The sequence below is a fragment of the Lycium barbarum genome, chromosome 2, assembly GCF_019175385.1.
Source record: "Lycium barbarum isolate Lr01 chromosome 2, ASM1917538v2, whole genome shotgun sequence".
NCBI lineage: Eukaryota > Viridiplantae > Streptophyta > Magnoliopsida > Solanales > Solanaceae > Lycium > Lycium barbarum.
In genome coordinates, this window is record NC_083338.1 from 56,752,154 (window position 1) to 56,770,071 (window position 17,918).

Genomic DNA, 17,918 nt, shown 5'->3' on the forward strand with positions numbered 1-17,918 from the left:
CATATAAAATCCTCTATGAACATAGATTCGTAACTTTGCGGAACATTGGTCATAGGACATGCATTAAGGCTCATGGACAATCTATAACAATGTCGGGGTGACATAAGGTCGAGAACCCCCGATTACATTATGGAGCATTCATAGGTATTCTGCCTCACTTTGAAGGAATTAGTATATAAGGTGAGTGTATACAACAAGCAACACCAATAGATCATAGTTAATGTCATTAGCTTGTAGAAACATTATACCATGAACTCTAGAATCTTTAGACTTAAGCTTATCATCTTCATTATCGTGCTCATAACATGTCTCTTGTCTTTATCTCACGTGGCTATTTATGAACATAGGCTCTTGGTTTCGGAATATAAGGAAGCCATGGAAATGTAGGGAACCTAATATCTTAGAAGTTACGTAAGGATCATTAGCTTCATAGACATCGCTCCTTGCTTTAGAATCTCTAGGCTTCAGCTTATCATCATTATTATCTCATTCATGACATATTCCTCATCTTCATCTTATGAGAAGATCTCTATCAATGTTGACTCATAGTTCCCGGAATGTAAGAAAGTCATGGATAGGTAGGGGAATAATATCATAGGAATCGTATAGGGATTTCCATCTTCGTAGGAATGTCATTCATGAGCTTTAGGACTCCTAGACTTAGATTCATCATCAATATCGTCATGCTCGTAACGTGTCTCTTTTCTTTATCTTGTATGAAGCTTTTTATAGTCGTCGACTCATAGTTTTTGATATGTAGGAAAAATCATGAAGAAGGAGGGGATATCATATCATAGGATTCATGCCTTGTAAAGAAAGGACTAGCCTTACATACCTTTTCCTTTAGCTATTCTACCGCTTGATTGTTCTCCTTCAATGCTCGCGTCCCTACCTTCAAGGGAGTTCGTGTTAACATTAGTTAAACGATTATAAGAACGTGTTACTATTTCTAGGGAAAATTGGGCAGCATTTCCTTTGTTTATACAACTTTTCCCATATTCTATATCAACTCCCAAACATCCGTAACGTCATTCATAATATCATGAATAACAATCATTATTTATCTACATTATCCACATTTCACAATTTCACTTCAATTTCCCCATAAATCATGGTCATAATTCACTATTACATTCTTTCACGTATAATGCTCATCCCATGTTCTAAATGTCATTCATAATCTACTTACAATCACAACATATCCATATTCATGATTCATTCCAAACTACTACTCAACAATAGCACTATTCCCACATTTATGACCCATTTTCTATATTCTTCAACAATCCAAGTGTTTTAACTTCTCAATATCGTAAACATCATGAAAATATCATAAAAATTACCTTAGATATTTTAGGAACAAGCCTTGAGTAGCAATACTCTTCTTGCACCAAAAACCCTAACTCACTTCCTTTGAAATTTCTTAGCTTAGATGACTTTAACGGGTTTCATGCTCTTGATTCTTGTTGGTTTGATGAAGTTGATCATCAATTTCCTTTGAGTTCTTGTGGATGAAATGTATGGAACCTTCTAGAGGTCTTGAGAGAGATGAAAAAAATGTGGGAAATGAATTTAATGAAGTGGGAACACATTTATATAATCAGAACTTATTCAGCTCGTCGGGACTTCCACGGACACTTTCACGGTCCGTGGAACATTGTACGGTTCGTGGAACAGGTCGTGGTTCACCACCAGAGGACCATCATCTCTTCTGGGTATTCCACGGACCAGTATACGGTCCGTGGAAGGTTTCACTGTCCGTGAAAGGGGTTGTGGAACTCACAGCTTTTTCCGAAGTTGTCCTCATTGTTTCGTTCAGTAAAAAGGTCATAACTCTTTATCCCGATATCGTGTGAGGTCCCATGACCTATGGTTGGAAATATATTTCAATTATATACAACTTTCATTGTTAGTGTCTCTCCAAATTACAAACTTATAATGGCGTTTTGTCCCCTCCAAGTCAGATCATCCGAAAATGTTTCCTTAAATCGCCCTTTTGGATGGCTTATGCCCATATTTGGCTTATGGGTCTTAGGAATTGCTAAAATTTCCATGTAATACACATATATCTCTTCATATGTCCTTTATAAAACTTCGGCGTGTGGGCCCCACTTAGCTTACAACAACGAGGGCTTTTCGGCAAGTGACATATGAACCAATTCAACCCATATGGTCTCAAAATGCCATATGTATACCATTATTACACTCTTATAATATAACCTTTCTCCTTAATCCTCGCATAATTTTGCTCTTCCTCAGGCCCATACTAAGCTGGCTACGACCTTGGTAGCGCGAAATTTTCCAAAGCATCATTAAATCATCATTGACTCGTTACTCATAATTCTTTCCGATACACAACGTATGCCTTGCCTTCCTTGACAACTTTCTTTCCTCACCTCCAATGTCTTTAAAATTTCGATTAGGACCATCAAACGCTATTTCTTACTTATCAAAACATCGCATAAGTCGTACTCTTCGTCAGTCTATTCACTATGCATGAATGGAAAATTTTTCGAGGTGTAACATTCTTTCCCCCTTGGGAACATTCGTCCTCGAATGTTAAACTACCCGGAAATTCTATGAAAATTTCGCCAGAGTTTCCCCTGTAATATGGCACTACCATCCTGTCATAAAATCCCACAATAATATTGCCTCACAGGGCCACAACACAATAGCAATATAAATAGGCCACACGCGACCCATATACATAAAAAGAAATCTTACATACCTCATAATCTTGATGTTTCGTCTCGAATGTCTTCCGTGGCTGAAATAAGTGCGGACACTTGGATTTCATATTTTCTTCCGCTTCCCGAGTCATTCTTCTCGGTCGTTATTCTGCCATAAGACCTTAACTGAGGCCACTTCTTTATTTCGAAGTCTCCGTAGTTGCCTATCTAATGTGGCAATGGGTACCTTTTCATAGATCAACTTTTCTGTCGCTTGAACATCATTTACTGGCATGATCCTAGTCAGATTTCCAACATATTTACGAAGCATCGAGACATGGATGGTAGATCTAATTCATAAGCCACCTTTCCTATTTTGCATACAATCTCATAAGGCCTAATGTATCGGGACTAAGCTTCCCCTTCATTCAGTGATCTTATTGCATTCGTGAGTTGTCACACCCCAGGGCTACCATAGGAAGCGTATAGCATGTACTTATGTCACATTCCAAGTAATTGTCCTATTTTCCCCTAACGATAATCCCAACTCAACATTTCAACTCAATTTACCATATGTTTTCCTTCAACTGACCCGAAGCATCATGACTACATTATCCTTGTTTTACCTCTTACTCCTCTTTTAAGTACCCCCTTGGTTTCATTGGCGACGCATAAATATCTGCAAGTTACATAATCGTTCTTGCGTGATTCGTGTACATACACATCTATACATATACATGTATCCATATCCGTATCCGTATTCATAATCGTACTCATTTACATATCGTATCCATGGTCATATTCATATACATATCATTTACATAGCATGCCCGACCACGAAGGTTCGGTGTTTCGCGTACCCGACCATGACTAGGCTCGGTGATCATTCATACCAAAAGTATTTTGTCTATCTGTAGCAACTTATCTCGTCGTGCTCTCTTCCTTCCTTTATTTTTTCCCTTGATTATCATATCTTATGTTCTACTATAGAAAACCTTAGGTTCCTTTCTTAATTGTCACTCATAAATAGCAATATCATTAACAACGACTCTACCATTAGTGACTTTGTCTCCATTCTTGTATAGCATCGCTATCTTTTATAATATCCCTTGAGTTATCTGCTCTCAAAGTCACATTTGTTCAAGGTCTTTGGGAATGGTCTCCATTACAGTTTCAGATGCCTGTTCAATTCGTGTTCGTTTATTTACTAGTCATTAGACTCATCTCTGCATAACTCTTACTCTTTATTTTAGAGTCTATATCCGTCACATCGTAGGGTCCATCATTTCAATCTCCACACTTGTATCCTGTTTATTCGCTTCCCCCCTTCAAGGGTTTTACTTGTACCATTCTCAAATCCGTTGCCTCACCTTCAAATCTTGAATTCATATACCCCTCACTATACTACATCTTACTCATACCGTTTCCCATAATCTATAGCTACAATAATTCATGTGTGAAGTCTTAGCATACTCACCTTGCAGTCTTGTAACCAAATAATACAACCGATATAGCAATCCGAACAAGGATGTATCTTTACTTAGCTCATTTAGTAGTTATGAGTCAATGTCTAAATCCGCTCCAATTAACAATTTCTATCCTATAGGGATGCTCACAATAGTAGTAGGTCTAGTTATCCATACCATCCATTGTAACGTCACCTTTGTTTTCCGGGCCTGAGTCTCATACGCCACTAATACCCCTTATGCCTCATATTCTCTTACTCTTGTTTTGCACTCAACACTGATTTCTAGATCAATCATAATCGTATTATATTTGTTGTTGATGATAGCTTTACTCTATCGCTTTATCGTCGTACGGTAACTCATAACTCACGATCATTTTTTTCTTTTCAACTCTTTACTTTATATACTTTACTCGTTCTAACTTAGTATAGGATATTCGTAGGAGATGCACCTTCCTTAATCATAACACGACTACTTCTTAAGCACGCGTACTTCTTATATTTCCTTTTCTCTCTATTCTCATTCTTATTACCCTTCGTATTCGTACCTCTGTCTCCGGGTACTGTTACTTTATTTGCTAGTAAACTTATCGTATCTTACTCGCACTTATCCGTCCAATCAATACTCCAGTATCACACTCTATTGGAGTTACCCTTTCTTTTCCATGTCATGTTTTAGTACTACTAAGCATTTCTCTTTACCGTATCAATATCGCTCTTATAACTACTGTTACTATCAATTCAATAGTATTTAACTCATCTCGTGTAGTTGTTAATGATACTCCGAACTTAATCTTGTCCTGCCATTACCTTGTTGTACAACATCTCTTTCTGTTAGAACATGTCACAAGCTTATATCTTATCTCCTTTAGATTCTAGGAAAATTTCGGCAGAGTTTTCCTTGTAAACATAACAATCCCAAACCTGCACATAGCCCAAAAAACACGTCCGATGTCTCAATAGGACATATATCGGAACACACATAATACGTAACTGAATAACACAAGATCACTTACCATTAACGGATATAAATAATAGGGCTTGTATCATAAGTTGTGCCTACACACTCGGTCTAGAATTCCAATATCTATATACATACACATATTATTTATATTCACTCACTGTCAATCAACTTACTCGTAAATCACGATTCTGGGTATCACTAGGTTACTAACAAATATAATCATCTCAAATTGTCGGATTGGCTCAGATTTTTCACCTCAACACAATCATCACAACGGGGGTGACACATGACAGCATAGGATCCGAATCAATCGATGCACACATATCATAAGAAGATACTAACAATATACCTGGAACAATATCAGGGGAAGACTCAGGAACCTGTCACTCAGCTAACGCATGGATATGATGCTGGGATCCACTTGGACTAGGCGTTCCTCTTTGGTCTCTATCACCACCTACTAACATCTGTGGCCTTGGCCTTGGGGGGCATACCGACGATGAAGAGCCAGCTATCACTCCCGTAGCCCGAACCTTACCTTTACCACGCCTCCATGGATAGTCGCGCATAAGATAGCCTGGCCGAGCACAGGTATAACAAACATCCGAGCCCAAGCGGCATGGTCCCTAATGTAACCTGCGACACTGAGTAAGTACATCGTGGTACCGAGGATCTCGTCTGACTAGAACCACTCCGAATATGAGAACTGGAAACTCTGAGACTCTGGGGTGACCTAGAATAAGTAGGTCCATCAAATCTGGGTCTAGGAAACTGCGGAGGAGCACCACTAAACTCATGATAAAACCTTGAGGAATTAACTCCCTTTCTCCAACCCCTGTTATCGTGGCCCATATCCTGCCGCTGCGCTTGAGTGGCTACCAATTGAGTCAGTAAGAGAATAACCTGTCTCATCTCTTGGCCCGAGGTATCTGGTGGAGGAACGGGGGGTGCTGGAGCTAAAGTTGAGGCTCCCCTCTGATCCTCGAAAGTGGGCGAAGTATGGGAAAATCGAGGTGGGGCCTTATTCTAGGGTTCGCCCTCCTCCATATCTATAGACGACTCTCGTTCAAGCCCTTCTTCAACCACCATCTTGCCCTTCTGGGCTGCCGTAGCTTTTCCTTTCATCAGCTTTGCTGAAATTATAATGCACAATTAGGGAGGGGATAATCTTATAAATAAGACTTTACTAGACACGTCTTGTAGACACTTCCTAGGACTGAACTGCTCTGATACCACTTTTGTCACGACCCGACTAGGGGCCGTGACAGGTACCCGGGGCTAACCACCGAGCACCACTCATTCTATTACTCGTCATACTCATTAAGCGTTCTTTTATCAAATTCATACTCAAATCATAGGGAAATCGTTTTTCATTTGAGAACATAAATACTTTTATATACATAAGCCTTTCGGCTATCAAAATGATAATATACATATATATATATATAGTAATAACATCGTGAGACCATATAACCCACACCTGCGTATCTACGAGCCTCTACTAGAGTACTAGACATAAGGATGGGACAAGACCCCGTCGTGCCCAAAATACATATATATATACACACAAAAGAATCAACCAAATAGCACCTCCGGAATAATGGAGTGCTCCTGTAAATCTGTTGGTGGCTCCTATGGCTCTGCACCGTCTCCCGGTCTACCTGTGGGCATGAACACAACGTCCAAAGAAAACGGACGTCAGTACGAATATTGTATTGAGTATGTAAGGCATGAATGGAATGAACATAATAAAGAAATAATAAGTCATAAGGTGAAGATACAACGTGCATAACCTTTAAGGGTGGATACATTTCATACATATGTCATATACATAATAGTAGTACATGTATCATTATAGCGCATACATCATCGTTAACCCGCGTCCGGGTAACCATCATATGCCGCCCACTAGTGGTGTCATGTCCGGCCCTCTAGGAACAGTGTAATCATAAGCGGCCCGCATTAGTGGTGACATGTCCGGCCATCTAGGCACGGTGTAATCATAAGCGGCCCGCATTAGCGGTGACATGTCCGACCATCTAGGCACGGTGTAATCATAAGCGGCCCGCATTAGCGGTGACATGTCCGGCCATCTAGGCACGGTGTAATCATATCGTCATATACCCATCGTAACTCAACATTTTCATACATGGCATAGGAATATTAAAAACTTACATTATTGATCATCTCATAGACATATCATGACTTAGAATCATTATACATTTATCATTAAAAACATACATTAGAACTTGAAGGAAACTATGGCTATGTCGGGGTGACATAAGGTCGTGAACCCCCGATTCTATTATGGAGCATTTATAAGTATTCTGCCTCACCTTGAAGGAAATAGTCTATAAGGTGAGTGTATACAATAAACAACATCATTAACGTTATAGGAACATCATATCATGAACTCTAGAATCTTTATACTTAACTCGTCATCATCATTATTGAACTCATAATATATCTCTCATCTCATATGGCTATTCATGAACATAGGCTATTAGTTTTTCGGGATATAGAGGATTCATGGAGAAGAAGGAAAAATCATATCATCGGATTCATGCCATAGAAAGAAGGGACTAGCCTCACATACCTTTTACGTTTAACTAATCTATCGGTTGCTTGTTCTCCTTCGATGCCCACGTTTCTACCTTCAAGAGAAGTCGCATGGACATTAGCTAATCAATTTCTTAAACGTGCCTACTAAAGCTAAAGAAAATTGGGCAGCATTTCCTTTGTTTATAAAACTTTTTTCCATATTCTATATCAACTCCCAAACATTCATAACAACATTCACAATATCGTAAACAACAATCATCATTCGTCTATATTACCCACATTTCGTAATTTCACTCCAATTTCTCCATAATCATGGTCATAATTCATTATTGCATTCTCTCACATATAATACTTATTCCATGTTCTAAATGTCGTTCACAACATACTTACAATCACAACATACCAATATTCGTAATTCACCCCAAACTACTACTCAACAATGACACTATTCACACAATCATGACCCATTTTCTATATCTTTCTACAATTCAAGTGTCTTAGCCTTCCAATACCTTAAACAACATGAAATGGTCATAAAACTCACCTTAGATGATGGGAGAATAAGCCTTGAGTGGAACTTCTTTTCTTGCACCAAAACCCTAGCTTACTTCCCTTGAGATTTCTTGGTGTAGATGAACTTTGATAGGTTTCATACACTCGATTTTGTGGGTTTGATGTAGTTTATCATGGTTTTCTCTTGAATTCTTGTAGTTGAAGAGTGAAGAGAATTCTAGAGTGTTCTAGAGAGAAGGGGAGTGAAGTGGGAAATGAAATGAAATGATCTTGGGTCCCTTATTAATACACAAAAATCTGATCCGTCAGACCAACATACGGTCCGTATCTTTTATACGGGCCGTATGTTTGGTCCAGTGAACTTTTCCCCACTTGGCTAAATATACGGCCTAACATACGACCAGTATAATTTGTACGACCAGTATGTTGGGCCGTATAATGCCCAGCTGTTCCGATTTCGTTCTGGTCGACTCGTGCGATTTCCAATCCTTATGGAACCTTCTTAACACTTGTTTAATACTTCAATACCAATATAAGGGACGTTATTACTCTTCCCCAAAGCATCATTAAATCATCATTGACTCGTTACTCATAATTCTTTCCGATACACAACGTATGCCTTGCCTTCCTTGACAACTTTTTTCCCTCACCTCCAATGTCTTTAAAATTTCGATTAGGACCGTCAAATGCTATTTCTTACTTATCAAAACATCGTATAAGTCGTACTCTTCGTCAGTCTATTCATTGTGCATGAATGAATTTTTTTTCGAGGTGTAACAGTAACCTTGGAATACATATAAAAAGAACTCTTTCCTTTGTTGATTAGTTGTCCAGAAATCTCCTCATACTTCTGTAGAGTGTTCATAATTAAGTTCAAAGAATAGTTGTCTGCAGATGTGAAAATGATTGTGTCATCTGCATAAGCAAGATGATTTAACTCAGGACTCCATTTTGGCATACCAAATCCTTTAAACTTGTGATCCTTAAACAATGCGTTTAATGCCCTTGTAAGAACTTCAGCAGATAGGATGAACAGAGCAGGTGACAATGGATCACCTTGTTTAACTCCCATAGTAGAATGAAAAAAGCCATGAGACTGACCATTTACGAGCACAAAATACCAATTATTATCTATCAACCTCCAAATCTTGTCAATGAAAGTCTTAGTAAATCCCATTCTTCTAAGGACCCTAGTTAAAAACAACCAGGACACCCTATCATAGGCCTTGGTCATGTCAAGCTTAATGACCACATTTGCTGGTTTGCCTCTCAATCTAATATCAGATACAATCCTTACAAGGAGTGGTTCCAAACTTTAAATTGATTGATTTTGATTATTTGAAAATGGGACAGGTGATCAGGTGTAGTTGTTCATAATTAGAGCATATGACACTAATGCTCAAAACCAACAGGAGGGAAGTTCAAATCAAGGTTCTCATGCAATCCAAAATGTCTTATCTGATTATCAGGATATATTTGGAGAATCTAAGGATCTTCCACCATCAAGACATTTGTTTGATCATCATATTCCTCTAGCAAAAGGGTCTAAAGATGTCAAAAACAGACCCTATATTATTCACCTGTGCAGAAGGATGTCATAGAGAAGATGGTTCAGAAGTTGTTGGTACAAGTATTGATCCAACACAGTTTTATTCCATTTGGTTCACCAAAAGTCTTGATAAGCAAGAAGGATGGAGATTGGAGAATGTGTGTGGATTATAGAGCTCTTGAATAAAGATAAATTTCCTATCCCTGTTATTGAAGGATTATTGGATGATTTAGGAGGATCAATGATGTATTCTAAGTTTCATTTGAGGTCAGGATACCACCAAATTAGGATGACACCTGAGGATGCTTACAAAACTGCCTTTAGAACTCACTCTAGTAATTTTGAATGCTTAGTTATGTCCTTTGAATTGACTAATGTCCCATCCAATTTCTAAGGGTTGATTTAAGGATCATTTGAGGAAGTCCATACTAGTTTTCTTTGATGATATATTAATTTACAGAATGACAGTTTCTGACCATATATTCAATACTCCGAATTGCTTTTGATATCCTCAGTATACATCGGTTTTTTGCGAGAGTCCAAGTGTCTATTTTCAACATCTGAATTAGAGTATCTGGGCCATTTCATCACAGCTGTAGGGGGTAGCTACAGATCAAAAATAAAAATAAATAATTAAAGCTGTCAGGAACTGGCCAGTTCCAAAAACTCAAGCAATTAAGAGGTTTTTTGGGCTTAGCTGGTAACTATAGGATATTCATTAGGGGATACGGAGTGATCTGTAAAGATTTGACTAATCTTTTTAAGATTTGACAATTTTGTGTGGACTAAACAGGCTACTAAAGCATTTGTGAATTTAAAGAAGGCTTTGAGAACTGCTCCTATGCCCACAATGCCTGATTTTACTATTCCACTCATTATAGAGACTGATGCTTGTGATTTTGAAATAGGAGCAGTACTGATGCAAGTTGACAAACAAATTCCTTATTTGAGTAATGGATTATAACCAAAACACCAATCACTATCAGTGTATGATAAAGAGTTATTGGCACTTGTGATGACAGTATCCAAGTGGAGTTAATATCTGGTGTGCAGATTCATAATTAGTACTGATCAAAAGACCTTGAAATTCCTTTTGGAACAAAAACTTCACATTGGTTCTCAGTCAAAGGGGGTAACCAAGATAATAAAGTTCAACTTTGACATTGAGTATAAGAAGGGCAGGGAAAATAAAGCCTCTGATGCTTTATCAACATTGCCTATTGTGGAGTTCTCAGCTCTAACTCTTTTTACTATTAGAACTGGGTTGTTTTAAGATACAATGAACAGTTGACAACATGATCCTGAAATCAAGCAAGTGATTGAGCAGTTGGAGCAGCCTGGAGGAGAGGTCAAGGGATATACACTAATTCATAACCAACTCAGGAGGCTTGGGAAACTGGTAGTTGGGGCTGATCCAGTCCTCATACAGGAACTGATTCACATATGGCATGATTTACCTCATTGAGGCCATTCAGGAGTGGATAATACTCAAAGAAGGATGATTTTTTATTTTATTGAAAGGGTATGAAGGTTGATGTGGCGGCCTATGTTAAGAAGTGTGAAATTTGCCAAAGGAGCAAGAATGAGACTACAGCTTACCCTAGACTGTTACAAGCAATGTATTCCTTCTATTGCTTAGAGTACTATTGGCATGAATTTTATTAAAGATTTTCCTAAGTCTAAAGGTAAACTACTATATAGGCGGTGGTGGAGAGACTAACCAAATTTGCTCTCTTCTTTTCTATTTCACATCTATATTCTTCTCATGATATAACTCAACTATTTATGGATAACCTCTTTAAATTACATGGCCAGAGGAGATTATTAGTGATATGGATCCAATATTTACTAGCAAAACTTGGCAGGAACCCTTTGCTGCTCGTGGCTTGACCTTGAGTACCTCAATTGGCTATCATCCATAATATGATGTGTTGATTGAGGTAGTTAATAGGTGTCTTGAAAAATACTTGAGCTGTTTTTTGTATAGATTTACCTGCTACATGGGCACAATGTTTGGGTTTTATTAAATGGTGGTTCAATACCTCTTTTCACTCAGTAATACATTGCACTCCTTATGAGGCCTGTTAGAGGCTACGCATCCACCAAACAAAGTATATAAAGAGACCTGGTTGCTACCAGTTCTCTCAGACAGTATAGTAAGAGAATAACACAACATTTTTACGAGAAAAACTCCTTGCTCAAGGGATTAAAAACCACAACCTACCCCAGTAGGATTTCAACTCCACTAACCAAGCAACTTCAGATTACAGCCAATTGTAAGCTAGGAATTAACTCCCATAACCCCTCACCTTTACAATAGCCCAATTGCAACCTTCACACTTGATTGCCCTTAGCCAAGCAAACTAATACACCCAGACTAATTCTAGCCTAGTGTACCACTCAAAGGCACCCTTTGAGAATTCAACACCGTGATTAACTCTAGCCACCCACATACTAATACACCTAGACTAACTCTAGCCTAGTGTACCACTCAAGAGCTTCTGAAAGCAACCTTGAGAATTTAGAACACCTACAACTAGTTTCCATTTAGAGAAGAGTAGGCTTACAATTTAGCATAGTAGAATAAAGACTCAACAACCTAAGGACCTAAAGCATCTTCAGTTCTAAATCTGGTCCTTCGACTTGTTGAGGGTTAGTTCTTGGGGAACACCTAGAGATGTGGAGACTTTCTCTTAGGATGGAGAAATATGATTTGTGCAAGAATGCTTACTCATTTGAGCATGGTGTTGTATATGTAGAAGGAAGGGGGTGAGAAGGTGACAACCCATATTAGTCCTCTGCTGATGTATTACTGCTGCACTACTGCATTGCTTTACTGCTACAGTGTCGACAACTTTACAGCTGTAAAGTTGACTTTTCAACACTCCAGGGACCTGGTCTCTCATCTGGAGGAACCTGGTCCCTCATCTATTCTTGAACCGCCTGTAACAACTCTGCTGCTCTGCTGCTACACTGCTGCAATGTCAGTCTCTTTATAGTTGTACAGTTGACCAAGCAATAGCTGGGGACCTGATCTCATCTGGTCCCTCTGAATCTGTATCTGCTCCTTCAAATATGAACATATCCTGTTACGAACCTGATCTCATCTGCTCCCTCTGAAAACATATCTGGTCCTTCATATATGAACATATCCTGCAACTTGCGTAGTGAGACTGATTGCATCCGTTTCTTCAAGGAGTATGTCAACATAGCAACATATGAAATATCTGGTTCCTTAGGGTTTGTCAACTAATTAAAACATAATATATCATAACTCATCAATTTTCGCATTTTTAATGATGACAAAGAAACATACTTTGTATTCTCCTTGAGGACCAGATTTCTCATTTGTTGCCCCTGAAGCTCAGACTGCCTTCTCACTTGTTCCCCCTGAAGCTCAGACGGCAAGACGCATAGTTGTTTTCTGGTTCCTTGAATAAGGTTTGGTAAATCATCAAAAGATAATATAGCATAACGCATAAATTTTCCCCTTTTTGATGATGACAAACATATACTTGATATTCCCTCTGAGAACCAGATCCCACTTGTTTCCCTGCGGATCAGACCATCATTTGCCCAGCTTACAGACCTCTTCCCCCTTCTACCTTTCCCCCTTTCTACATGTCTCTCCCATATATATCAATTTGTTCCTTGAGACTGTGAGATGTACGGAGAGAACACATTGAAGATTGGGTCCCTCTATGGTTCTGCATAGTTTGACAATCATCAAAACATGAATTGTGTCACAATCATTTTCTCCTTTTTTGATGATGACAAACTCATAAACGATGTCCCCCCTGAGAGCCAGATCCCGTTTGTTGGTAGCAACAACCAACTATCAATCTCCCTATGAATATAGATCTATCTCATAACAACGTGTTGGTAGCAGCAACCAACTATCAAAATTGTTGTCTCATTTTTTATGATCTCTGTCAGTGATTCTCTCTTGATCTTTCTTCGATCGAGCTCATCTGCAGCTGTTCCTTGTGTATCTTCGTGCGATTCAGCTACGAAAAAGGTTTGTCTCCGGCTCTTCTTTCATTTTTTTCTTCATCTGATGAGTTTTCGCTTCATTTTCTTTGTTGTTGTTCCCTTTTTTTTTTTTTTTTTTTTTTTTTTTCTGATCCTTGTCCTTTTGCCTCATGCTGAAATGATGGAGAGCTTCTCATGGTGAATCCCAAGTTGTATCCTTCTAAATCGAGCTTTGGTTCTCCTCCATCGATGCTTTGTTGCTAGTTTTGGTTTTCAACCACTAATCCTGGTAAGCACCTTTCCTCTAAACCCAATGTGGTTTTGTATGACCTGTATTTCTCGATTTACTTGTCAAAGCTATATTTACTGAATAATCTTGACAAATCTGTCCTCCCCCATTATGAATCGTGATTTCTTGTGTTCAATTGATGTTATATTTTGATTTGACTAGGTTGTTCTTTTGTCGTGTTTGATTTTCCTCGATCTAGAAATTACTTATGCAACATAAGTTGTGTAGTATTTTGAAAGTTTTGCCATATCAGGCATAACTTGTGGAATTTTATAATGCAAAAATATAAACTTATGCTGCGCCAAAAGAAACTTATTTCGCGTGAAAAGTTGTTTGTTTTATCGGAGTTAGGGGTCACTTTCGTCCTCTTATTTTTACTTAAATTGCTAGAGGGCAACAATTAAAGACCATAGATTCGAGGGACAAAAATTAAAGATCACCCTGAAATAGGGCATTTGCCCGAATGAACCAAAAATAGATCTTGCACTTAATTCAAACTCTAAAAATTAGCTCATAAGGTGATTTTTTTTCAAAACCATATAAAGCGAAGAGCTCAGATACTCAACTAATGTGGGACTCTTAACACCCTCTCCCCCCGTATGCCTACATGGATAACATAAAATTAGAGGCCCGACTATGAGAGGGACTGGTTTTTATAGCATGTTGAAGCGTGTCACTTTCTTATCTGAAAGGTTAAAATATAATATTAAACAAGGAATACATATTTTTTTATGTGAGGTCAATAATATCGCACTTCATGTGCAAGCACGTATCTTTTCCTTGAGCCAAGTATGTGGCAACTCTTTTTGACGAGGATAGCGTTGAAACTTGAACGTATAATTTTTACCTGTTCTAATACTAAGTAAAACTAGGTGGAATGACCCATGACTTTTATAAATCTCTATGGACACAAATACAAGAAATAACTCGACAGTTAGTAGAGCCCAAGACTTTTCTAACCCAAAAATAAATTTTTGGAACCAAACTAACCCATTAAAAAAAGGAAGAACCAAAGTAGCCTTCACGCACAGAATCTGTGCGTGAAACCTCACCCCAGCCTTTCTTTGGAAATCAAACTCAAAATTAAGTATTTTTCCATATTTTGACCAAATATTAGTCACGTTTCAAAACACCGGAATATAAATATTTTATATAGAACTTAATATTTATTTTAGTGTACAATAATATAGACTCATTACATCAAGTATACATATACATTTAGATCGTCGTTTTAGGGGTTGTAATGTGCTCCGAAGTAAGTTTGAAAACTTGTTATACATATACATTTTAGATCATCGTTATAGGGTTCTAATTAATATAGGACGTCGCACGAGTTATTATTAATCGACAATAAATACTAACATAACTAATAATCATTAAAAAAATAATACCCAAAAATATATATAATATTAACATAAAATGTACATTTTATTTACAAATACACAATCTCCTAAGGCCTAAGGATCCTCCTAACCCCACCATCCTCACTATCATCAGGATCCTCTCTCCTCCTCTTAATGACAGGATGATTTATGGCATGATCATCCTTTCTTCCCTTCTTCAGGCCCTGGGTGAAAATATGCTTCCTGTGGGAGATGGCGGCGGTCTCCACCTGAGTAGCCTCATTAGATGCCTCAGGAGATGACTCAATCGAAGGAGACTGGACCACAGGAGCAGAAGAATGAACCTGAAATAACATATAAACAATTTAATGTTTCATAAACTAAACATGAAATAACATATAAACAATTATTTAATAAATTATTTCTTTGTAAAAAAACAAACCTATGTGTCGACGGCCTCCTGAGATGGCTGGTTAGAGGGCTACTTAGCTGGCTCCTCAACAGTCTCCTGAGCGCTACCCGGAGCTGTAGCTGGAGGTGGAGACGGGTCAATCTGAACAACAGGAGACGGGTCCACAGGCACAGAAGAATGAACCTATAATACATGTAAATAATTTAGTTTAGATTAATAAAATAATTAATTAATACATTATATTATTGTAAAAAAACAAACCTGTGTGTCGATGGGATCCTGAGATGGCATGTGAGAGGGCTCCTGAGCGGCTCGCAGAGCCGGAGATGCAGATGGTGCCGTAGGCTTGGCTGTAGAACGAAGAAAGTAGTCTTCGAAAATAATATCCAAGTTTATGTCCTCATCTCCGTCTCCCATATGTAGATCACTAACTGGCACTATGGAAATAATGACCAAGGATCATAATGTGGGAACATCTCTGGCGTATATCCAGGTCTCTGTGAAGTCGACGGCCTGGAAGATGAAGTCGACGGGATATCTGTAGCTGACGGAGCCTGACAGACTATATTGTCAGGCTCATCTACTAGACCTCTGCCAGCCCGACTACCTCTGCCAACCTGACCACCTCTATCAGCCCTACTACCCTCTGGAACACCCTCTGAAGCAGGCTCTGGAACATCCTCATCGACACGATGCCACTCCTGTGCCCGTGTCATACCAGTGTCGGTAAGCTGAACTATCCGTGCTGCATATGCTGCTATCTCGGGGTCGGTGGACTCCGTACTGGGAATGCTCTCATAGTGTATCATTAGAGTCATCTGTAGCTACATATATTTGCAAATTTTAAGAATTGAATAAATTCGTAAAGTAATACATAATAAGACGATGGATTAAGTTTAAGACTAATAAAACTTACTAGCGCCTCATACGCTCCTCAGAGTGATGCATATCCTCGGCCATTAGGACGAGGCGTCAAGGGGTTGGCAATCAAGGAGCGAGTGATATGCATGTACCACGTCATGTACTCATGGACCGGAGTGTCATGTCCGACCGCCGCTAGAGTCATCATCCTCGCGTTCCATGCATCGACTTCCTGGTGCATACGCAACTGCCATGCCGCATTGTCGATCGAATGCTCGTCCCTGGCATAGTGGGTGTGCTCCCAACATGTAGCCGCAGGTATGTTTTGTACATTCCCAAACTGCCGTAACACGCGGTCGGGCGCGTGATGCTCAACGATGTCCATATGGATCAATGGACACCGTGCCATCCACATGTGCTCACCAGCCCTATAAAAAGACGGCAGCTGACCTAAAATCTGATCATACGACGTCCATATGAAAGCCTATAAAAAGAATTCAACTAGTTAACAATAAAAGACTAACAAAAATAACAAACTAATGTTAAATAAAAAAAACTTACCTCGGGCGCCGTCATGCGGTCTAACTGATCCCTAAATGGGAGAATGACATGGTGCGTCTCCACACCTCTAGTACGGCCTCACGACCATCTCCGCGCGTATGGCATATTCTCAGTAACATAGTCATCGGGAGGGTGAGCAACTATAGGCTGAAAAGGTCTCAACCTAGTCCACACCCATATCTGTCATAGTTATCAAAAAAATTATTTATCAGTCGTTGTTTCGAAAAAATATATTTAGTATTTTATTACACACACTTAAATATATTACTTGAAGAAAAGGGCTAAATGCAGCGACCTCAAGCCTCTCGCCCATAGAGGCTCGATCAAATCCTCTGTACATGTAAGCCATGACAGCAACACCCCAACTGTAACATCCCAGCTGGTCTAGATCCTCAATAAAGAGCAGATACCTCATGCTCATATCCGCACCCGATGTGTTCGGGAACATGATGCCCCCGAATATGATGAGAAGATATAAGCGAGCACGTCAGTCAACATCAACCTGAGGCGTCGCCTCGCCAATCGGATGCTGCAGATGTACGAGGCAAAAGTGAGCATGGAGGGAGGACCGCAACAACCGACTCTGTCCACGCATATCTCTCTGATGAGGCACGAAACCAGTGAGCCTAGTCAACTCCTGGGGATACCACAGGTGCGGAGGCTCCACTCTATACAATGCCTGTCCATCAATATGTAGACCATAAATCATCTCGACATCTTGCAGGGTGATGGTAGCCTCGCCAGTGCGGAGATGAAAT